At 44.5% G+C, this 10,198-nt stretch overlaps 1 long non-coding RNA gene across 1 annotated transcript; it reads right to left on the bottom strand.

The window, feature by feature from the left end:
* Positions 1–2,015: 2,015 nt before the first annotated feature.
* Positions 2,016–8,895, bottom strand: LOC115091492. The gene is made up of 3 exons (XR_003856729.1): positions 8,772–8,895; positions 6,684–6,717; positions 2,016–3,105 (listed from the first exon to the last, which is right to left on the bottom strand). It is a non-coding gene; the product is annotated as an uncharacterized LOC115091492 (long non-coding RNA).
* Positions 8,896–10,198: the final 1,303 nt, after the last annotated feature.

Genomic DNA, 10,198 nt, shown 5'->3' on the forward strand with positions numbered 1-10,198 from the left:
AAGTTTTAGGTTGCTATGGGAGTAGGAATGAGTACAATTAGGGTCCTTTAAATGTATTAGTGTATTCACTATATATCTGGTAGTGACCTACAAGGGAACGATCAAACTCTTGATAAGGTGTGGGGAATTTCTGAGTTTAAGTTAAAAGGCTGATTTATTTATTTATTTATTTTTTAAGTGTGAAAGTGACACCTGCTTACAAATTAAAGGATGAGCTAGGGGTGGGTGGGAGAGGGGTGGGAGGTTTGGGAAATACAAACACACAAAATGCTGTTTGTTGCTTGCCTTTCTGACTGAAAGTTTAAAACAAAACTCACGAACACACTACATAATATACCCCAATAGTTTATTTGTCCCCAGTACTTTTAAGTTTTAAAAATGTCTCCAAGCAGTACTTACTGATTCTTTCCAGCCACCAGTAAGCTGATCCTCCCCTCTCAGCGCTCCCACTGGATTGAAGGTTATTCACATTTATTTTTGCTGGCGGGAGAGGTAATTTGCCTTTAACAATCCCTGAGTGGGAATTGAACCCACTTTGAAATTAGGGAAGCTAACAAAATTAGTAACACAGTAACAATGGGTGATTTCAATTATCCCTGTATTGACTGGCTATTTTTTTGTATTATTTTGCAGAATATTCAGCAATGATAAGCAAAATAGTCCAAAGGCAATTTCTCAGAGGAAGCTTGTTGCGCTTGGAGGTGGACCCTTGTCCCGAAGCAGTGTTGGTAGGCTCCCTGGTCGGACCCAGGAAGCTCCTGCCACCAGGAGGCGGAGCACAGGAGGAGACAGAGGCTAGCTGGAGCTTCACCACTGGAAGCCCGCAGTTCCCCCCCAGGTGCAGCTCTTGGGGACACGGGCAGCTTGGACTTAGGTGGGCCTCGCAGGGTCTCCCAGAAAGGAAGTTCAATGGCATGCCCACCAGGATCAAGGGTGCGCAGTCAACGTCACAGGTAGAGATCCGAGGAATCAGAGAAGGCCAGAACAGTGTCTGAGATGACAAGGCTAGGATCGAGGAAGCAGGGTCAATAGTAGCAGAGGTCAAGTTCCAAAGGTCAGTCCGAGAGTAGTCAGCCAAAGCAGAGGTCAGTTTCCAGAGGTCAGACGTGGTCGAGTAGACAGGCAGGGGTCAATATCCGGGCAGTGATCAGCGTAGTCACAAGCAGGCAGAGGTCAGTATCCGGGCAGTGATCAATGTAGTCAAGAGCAGGCAGAGGTCAGTACCAGGGAGTCAGTCCAAGAGGTATTACCTGGGGGAACATAGAGCAGACGGACACTGGAACAGAAGGACTCTGGAACAGAGGGATGCTGGAACAGGATTGGAACAGGACTGGAGCAAGGCTACAACAAGACTGGAACAAGACTGGAACAGCGATGAGACACGGAGGCAAACTAGTACACACATGGTGTCGACCCAATTGCCAAGGCAAGGAAGTGCAGGCAGGCACTTCCTTTAGTACTGCATTCAGTCAGGGCGCGCCGCGGAGCTAGGACCCACCCCTGGCCCTATATGGGACTGGGCGGTCCGCACGCACGCGCACCTAGGGGCGGGGCCAACGCCAAGGAGGACACCGAGCCCCGCCGTGAGGTCTGATGTGCTGAGGAAGGCCCGGCGACCACCGCCGTGGGACACCGAGGCCTGGAGGAGCTTGCGGCTGCTGTTGGAGAGGCTGACCCGGGACCTGCAGGAGAGTTGGAGGTGAGCAGGCCCATGCGTGGGTCGAGCGCGGACGGGGCGCACAACAAAGCTGAAACATACATTACAATAAAAATCATTCTCGGTTGGTATACAATGATTTATCACACCTTTTTAAATTAATGATGCTGTAGTTTATTTTTGTATACAGTAGACAGTTATAAAGACATTTTTTTTCTTTTCAATTACACATTTAAAACACATTGAAATATAGCACTAGCTTTGAAATGACTGCATTTGGACCAGTGCGACAAGACAGTAAGTGGAGCTAGAGAGGATTACATGTGGCGCTTATAACACAAAAATATATTTTCCCTCCTACAGCTGCAGCATTTATTCTTTTAGCACTACATTTAGGTTGTGAAGTTGATATAGTGCTAATGCACAGCTTTAATTATTTCAGTGTATTCAACACATGTAAATTCAAAGTGGAAACTTAATACTGAACGATAGCTTCCATTGGTTCTCTTTGGCATTCTGTGTACCCTAATAAGTGAATCAAAAGCCAAAGGGATTTGCAAAGCAAGCAAAAATAAACTGCCCTTCATCCTACAAAAGAATTTTAAGTTCAGCGTTGTCTTCAGATGATATAATTACGATTATTACTACACATACATTTGTGCCCATAAGCCTAGTTCACTATGACAGTCAACTAAATTACAGAAGAAAATCAAAATAAGGTTCTTTAATATTAAGTCTAAAATAGCCCATAAATTTCTGTAGGCCTCTGCTCCAAATGAAAGGGAAGACAGAGTCTCTTAGCCTGAAGCACAGTTGAGATTCTGAGATTATTTTGACACTGAGAGCACTTTTGCAATGAAAGTCAAGTGCATTTGAATCAATAAAAAAATAAACACACTGATGTATGCCCGTTTTTATGTTTTCTTTGATTGCTAGCTATTGAAACCTCCCACTCCCACCCCATTACTAGTGAATTGGACAGATGCAAACAGATTTGTTTATGAGACAGAAATGCTTACATTTGCCTAAACGATCAGATGAGCAACCACGGTGAGGAGAAACGTAAGATCCTTCTGCTTTTAATGTTTATGCCCACGCTCATCTGAAAACTAGGGTCCACCATGGCTATCAAAATATGGTGCGCTGCAACTCCCCAGGTCCTAATTTAAGACGGTGGAGAGTCTACGGACAGAAGAATCTGTAGAGTTTGATGTTGGAATGTTTCTTTTTGTTTTCCTTGATTCTTTTTTTTAATCCAGCAGCTTTATAAGATTAGTCTGGTACAGTTTGCACTCACATTGACTTGCCTTTTTAAAAAGTTGAAGGAACATGCACAGCTAGGAGATGAGCTCTTGTTAACTGAAGCATGGTTGGCCACTGGGATTTTGCCCAGGGATAACTTCTGCGTCACGTATACTAATTTAGCAGATCATTCTGAGTTCAATTCACTAAAAATTAAGAATTAGGGAAAATACCATTAGAAGGTTATTTGCTGAACTGAGCAAGTAAAAGACAATTCCATCCTACATATTTTTTTAATTGCTTCCAACTGCTATGCAGGAGGCCTGAGTTTCATTCCTAATCCAGGCTGATGCTTCTCAGGCCCACCAGGGTCAGGTTGTAGATACCATAGAGGTAGCATTCGCACAGACCCTGAGGGAAGGGAATCCCGGCTATTGAACAATGGCAGCACCTAGTGACCAGACTTAGGGTGGATGCTTACCTGGCCCTAGGGATGTGCAGAGGCAAAATTTATATTTTATTTTTTTAGTTGGGGGGGGGGTTATGGAGGATTCAGGTCACATAGGGGTAGATTTTATAACGTGCACGTGCACACACATGGATGCACCAATTTTATAACATGCGCACCCCGGCACGTGCACGTTATAAAATCTATGGGCGGAGCGCGCAAGGGGGGGGGGGGGGGGACTTTCGCAATCTCCTCACATCGATGCATTCTGGCCTTCCCCAGTTCCCTCCCTTATCTTTCCTTTTATTTTTGTTTCATAACTTACTTCAGCAACTCCGGACAGCGATCAATGGCACTGTCCCGGCCCACCCCCACCCCTCCTAGAACACCCCTCCCCCAGCCCAGCCCTTCGAAGAGGCCCAGCACTTATGCGTGTACCGGGGTTTACGCACGTGGCCAGGTCTCTTGAAAATTCGCCCGGCAAGTGCAAGGCCTGGACAGATGTGTAAATCCCAGGATTTTCGCGTGTAGGCCTTTTAAAATCTACCCTATAATGTTTATTTCATCTTGGTTCATTTAACAAACCAAAACAAACATTAAATTTAAAAGAAAAAAAAATCCCAAAGAAAACTACCCCCTCCCCCATTCTGCTATGTCCCTCACCTTCCCCTGCTAGCCCCTACCATCCCATTATTTCTTCGATAATGCTAATGGAAAAGGGCAGGAGAGGTCCTCGGTCACTCCTGTCCAACCACATCCTTGATGAAAATGGTGCCAGTCGGTTCCATGTTGTTTTACAGTCGCAAAGTATGTGGCCGTATGGTCATAAAAACAAGTCCACAAAGCTCTTTTAATAGCCTATAAAGGAACATTGTGACAACTGGCACACATTTTTAAGAGGACCCAGCTGGGCAGGAGCAACTGGGTATTGCTCCTGCCACTTTCATTAGCAGTAAAGAAGGGGTAAGGGAGATGGAGGAGAATGACAGGGGAGTGTGGGGGTCATGGAGGGTATGGTTTATTTTAAAATAATTCTCAGCATGTATGCTAATATCACATACTATTAGATGAACAAAAATCTGAAAATTTTCCAGGTTTTTGGACCAGTCAGGGATTTGAACGGGGGGGGGGGGGGGAGGGGGGGGGCGTTATATGAACCAAACTGAAAATGGTCATCTTCAATTCAGAGTGCAAACTCATTTCAAATGAATGCACATCACTACCTGCTTCTAGAAGGAACCTCAGTCTGTGGTCCATGGCTAAGTGTAACCAGAGGTTAAAATATAGAAATAAGGGGATAAAGATTTATCCCCTGGGCTCTAAGAAAACATTCCTGGGATGTGGCATGATTTTTCCCAGTTCTCTCACTGGGTATGTAACTGCATGGGGAAGATGTGGAGGCAGCTGTAAGAACTCCTATTCCCCCTCCCTGTGCTGCTGAGGGTCTGATGGCTGAAGGTGCCATTATGGTTCACATGACTGTATCTTGAGTTCCTGCAAGGAGAGAGAGCTGCTAGAAATCTGTCGAAGAGGGCTGTTATGGTTCTATCTAAATGCTATGAATTCTGTATATTCAATGAGGCAATGTGTGTGCAATAAAGCTGCAGGAGAATTGACATGTGAGTCATCAACCCGGAAGTGACCTGGAGGAGGTACTTCCTGTTTTTACAGAGGTCAGAAGAACTTGTAAAAGTTTATAAAAATGGATCTGAGCAACAACAAAAAAATGTTTGAAAAGCAGATTCTAGGTGGGTTAAGCCTGTCTGAGCTTCTGCCTTGGATTTATAGCCTTGATTAAATTTTGCCAAAATCAGTTTTTAAAGTTAAAATTGTGACAAAATAAGTATTTGGGCCAAGTTGGAGGGGGTTTTCCTGTCAGCCAAAGGTAGTCTGGGGTCTCAGAATGTGTCAAAAATATCCCAGAGTGCCTAAGGTGGACATGAAAATCCATATTGGCCAGGTCAGAGATGCCTGATTAAATACATCCTGTGATTTTGGAGGGGTTTTGTGAGGTTTCAAAGGTTGTGCTCTGAAGATGAGCAGAAATGAAGAAAGAGGACCCGCTGCATATTTTATTTTAGTGAAAATCTGAATGGGAAATTTTTAAATATATTATGGTGTTATAGGAAGTAGGTTTTAAGGGAAAAAGGAAATCTGAAGCACTGGAAAATGCTGTGAATCACTTCAAAATCTTTCCCAAATTATTTGAAAGAGAAAAATGTGGATTCCCAAACAAATTTTCTCAGTGAAAGAAAAAAAAATCAAACTCCATTTTGTCATTGGAATCCTGAGGAAATGAGCCTGAGCTGGTGACATCATTTTGTGAGCCAGTGTTGGATGGAAAATTATGTGAAGGGATTAGTGGACTGATACATATACGTTTCTCACTGATAAAGAAATTCAGATTCCATCTCAGCCTCAAACTATGCCTCAAAAATTCCAAATTTTCTTTTTCACAACTTCATACAAAGATGGGGGTGTCCATAGGTCAAAGTATATTAAAATTGGTCCTAAATGCCTCGTACAACTATTTTTTGCTGAGGTCATCACAGGAGCACTAATCTTCCTGGGTGCCTCAGATGGAGATTTCAGTTAGTCTGGGTTTGACTAAGTGAGCGAGCTGAAGGTACTTGGCCAGCTCTCTTCAGAGACTGCTCTGAAATCCCAGAAATACACAACAGTGGAGCACAGAGAGGAAGGTTCACATCTCCAGTATGGTTGTTTGAAGTATGTGTGACTGTGTTAGTGTGATATTTGTTTAAAAATAAGGTAAATTGCAGGTAAGGTTCAGGGTAGGCAGTTTAATCATTAATATTAAATTAATCTAAATTAATTAATTTAAAGACGGCCGGTGCCATCTTTAAAAATGGTGCGGGCCAACCATTGCTTCTACCATGTGACAGGGACCGGCCAATGGCACAGATAGCCCCTGTCACGTGGTAAGGGCAAAGGGCCATCGGCGCCATTTTGATTAGTGGCAGCCGACGGCCCGAGAGCGGGAGATCGCTCCCGGGACCCCCACTGGACCACCAGGTACCTTACAAAAATTTTTGGGGGGGTCGGGAGGGTAGGGGATTCAAACTAATTAAATTTAAAGGGTCAGGGTAGGTTTGAGGGTTGATTTTGTGTGCCCTTTCTTCCCATCCCCCCCAAAACGATAAGAGAACCCCACAAAAAATTTCGTGGGGTTTTCCTATCGGGTTCGGGGGCCCCCCCGAATTCTGACAAGTTTGAAAATGTCTTCCATCGTCAGAAAAACGATTCACATCTCTATTAAATAGTCTTACAGAGTCAACTCAGAAAAGAAACAACACAAAAAACTTATCATCTACTTACCTGCAATTCAAGTGTTGATTTTGTCCTGCTGCACCTGCAAGACAGAATTGGGACACAAAGATTCACTTTCTTCATCGTAGCATTAATTACTAAATCCTTGATATAGAAAGATAGCAGTTAATATTCAAACCATACTTATCTATTGTTTTATTGTAAAGTTAGGAGAACCCGTTCTCTTCATTTAAAATACTGGTTAACTAGGAACTGAAAGAAAACCAAGTTGTGTAAACTGTGGAAAACTTACGGGACCTTTATAATATTTTCCTTACTTGTTTCTCACTGCTTAAACTTGTGATAATAAATCGGAGTCACAGCTCAGAATTTGTAAAACTGTGTTAGCTGCTTGCATTCAAGTTTTTTTTTCTATTTGGGTTCCGCCTTCTCTCTCGTCCCCTGGGAGACTCGCTGGGTGGGTTCCGGACCCCTATTCCTAATATTGGGAGACCCGGTAAGAAGGAGAATCCCTTTTCTATCCTTTCTCCCTCTGGGCAATTACAATTTGGTGACTCCTCTGATACCACCTGAACCCCCATTGCTGTTCCAATGCTGCCTCTGCCACCGCAGCGGGAGGGTCACTACGAATGCACTCCGGAGGGGCGGGGGGCTTACATAAGGACTATTGCTGTAATGCCAGGGCTAGATGGAATTAGGATTATAAAAGGGGGAGTTGCAAATGAAAACTCATGGTGCCATAGAGCAGTAGAGGCTGCTCTGATAGAGCTGGCAGCCAAAAAAGAAGCAGGAAAAACTGCTGAACCAAAACAAATCCCAACTCATGGCTCTGAGGTCCTGTGTATAACTGAATAATTCTCCTATAAACAGTATTGGTTTATAGCCTGGGCTATGCTTAGAGTAGGGTAATACATTATCAGCTTGATTACAATATTCATGATCCTCATTTCTCCTTTTCACATATCCAGCATTTGGAATGGAATGTAGAAAAATTCAATAATACTTTAATATCAGCTGAGAGTAAGGGCGAGAAACTCAGAAACCTTGCTTACACTTCAGTTACCACATTGCTTTCATTTAAATGTAGTCAAAAGCATTTATTCATAGCAACATAGTAAATGATGGCCGATAAAAGAGCGAAAAGGTCAATCTAGTCTGCACAGCAGCGATTTTATGTGCGCATCTACCCAAAGTAGATACAATTCCCACATGGAACTCAACTCCCAATCCCGCTGTGTCCCCCTTCAGGTTTGCCACTGCCGCTCAATGCAGGTTACCTCATAGGAGGCATAACACAGCCACGTCACTGCTGCCTTGGGCTGCCACTGTCGATCAGCGTAGCGGATTGGCTTTCTGGACTCCTAGGCTGGAGGGGTGCAGCTCTGCAGTGGCCTGGCCTTCAGGCTCATGCAATTAGTGGTGTGGGGAAAAATAGCCTTTACTATCCTGTCCGCCTTCTTCCAAGGTAGCTTTAGCTTCCACGTGTAAGTCCCAGCTCTACTTCATAAATTCAAAGGTACTGTTTTCTGCGATGAGCCTGGGGCTTTGGCCTACATCTTTCAGGCCTATGCAACAACAAGATAAAAAAAAAAATACAAAGGGCAAGCTGTTGATTGTATTCCTTTTAGATGCCCCAGAAAGAACTGCAAGCAGCTCTGCAGTAAAAAAAAAATAAAATAAACTTGGTAAAGACTGCCTATCCTTCAGTTGGGAGATTGCCTATTCCTAGTTCCCATCAGAGTCCAAACAGAACAAAAAAAAAGGAAGATCGACTGTTCTCTGCTTATCAGTAAAGGTTCCAGCACTAATTAGCAAACTCAGGGGATTGCTGTCCCTTTCAGTCTCTGTGTGTAATAAAAAAAAAATGACCTGACAGAGGCTTTCTCACAGCATTGTGAGTCTGCCAGAAGTTTTCTTCACAAACATCCAATGACAGTTTTATAGCAAACTTCTCAGAACAGAGGAATTCATTAACACTGCACTCTCGCATAGACGGCCCCTCCTTCAGCAGTATAATGCTGCTGGGGATTTCAACCTCCCTCCCCTCGAAATCCACTTTGTGAGCAGATCTCAGCTGTCTGATTTTCTTTCTCTCTTTTCTTTTTTTTTTTTTTGCGTTAGAAAGCTGGGACCTACCTCCTTTGGAATTATTCCGAGGTATCCCTGAGCTCAGAATGATCTCGAGGCTCCTCGGTTTCTCCTATCTCCATGGGTTCTGGAGCCTGGAGCTCTCCTTCTGTCGTTTGGAAAGTAGTCCCATCCCCTCTGAGCAGTACGCCCTCCCAGTCTAGATCCTGTCTTCTTCTACTGAATGGTTCCTTCAAGGCACAGCCTCCCTGGGTCTCCCTTCCCCCTGATTGCCACCAGCAATGGACCCTGGGAACTGTAGTTTTTTGATGTTTTTCTTTTAAACCTGGGCATTCTGTGCTTTGTCTTGGCTCTAGGAGCATTCTTAGCTGCTTGTGGGCTCTGAATAGGGACAGCAGGAAACTCCCCTTCTTCGTCACACTTAGTAAAGGCTGCCTGGTGCTTTGTTATCATAATCTTTCCACTAGGGATGCTCTGTATTTATCCCATGCTTTTTTGAAATCTGTCACTATCCTTGTCATCACAACCTCCTCTGGGAGGGCACTCCAGGCATCCACCACTGTCTCTGTGAACAAACATCTCTTGACATTGTTCCTGAATCTACTCCCTTGAAGCTTCATATTGTGACCCCCTCATGCTACAGCTTCCTTTCAATTTAAAAATTTGACTTCTTGTGCATTGATACCTTTTAGGTATTTGTATGTCATATCCATCTGTCTCACCTCTCTTCTAAAGTATATATATAATAGGGATGTGAATCGTTTTTGAACGATTAAAATTATCGTCAGATAATTTTAAAATTGTCCTAAATCATCAGAGTGCACGATACAATACAAATGCCCCCGATTTATCGTCATAAATCGTCCTAAATCGTTAAATAGGGCACGGGAATTATTTGGGGGAGGGCGGGAAAACTGGCACACCAAAACAACCCCTAAACCCACCCCGACCCTTTAAAACCAATTCCTTACCCTCCCCTACCCTCCCAAACCCCCCCAAAATGTTAAATTACCTGGTGGTCCAGTGGGGGGGGGGTCCCGGCGCGATCTCCCGCTCTCGGGCCATCGGCGCCATTTTGGCTGCCACTAATTAAAATGGTGTCGATGGCCCGATAAAATAAAAACCCACCCGACCCTTTAAATCGACCCCCCTTAGCCTCCCCCACCCTCCCGACCCCCCCAAAACCTTTTAAAATTACCTGGTGGTCCAGGGGGGCCTCGGGGAGCGATTTCCCGTTCCCAGGCATCAGCTGCGCTAAAAAAAAATGGCACCAATGCCCCTTTGCCCTTACCATGTGACAGGGTATCCGTGCCATTGGCCGGCCCCTGTCACATGGTAGGAGCACTGGATGGCCGGCGCCAGACCAGATGGCCATTTTTTTTTAGCGCAGCTGATGCCTGGGAACGGGAAATCGCTCCCCGAGGCCCCCCTGGACCACCAGGTAATTTTAAAAGGTTTTGGGGGAGTCGAGAGGG

The sequence above is a fragment of the Rhinatrema bivittatum genome, chromosome 5 (assembly GCF_901001135.1).
Source record: "Rhinatrema bivittatum chromosome 5, aRhiBiv1.1, whole genome shotgun sequence".
Classification (NCBI taxonomy): domain Eukaryota; kingdom Metazoa; phylum Chordata; class Amphibia; order Gymnophiona; family Rhinatrematidae; genus Rhinatrema; species Rhinatrema bivittatum.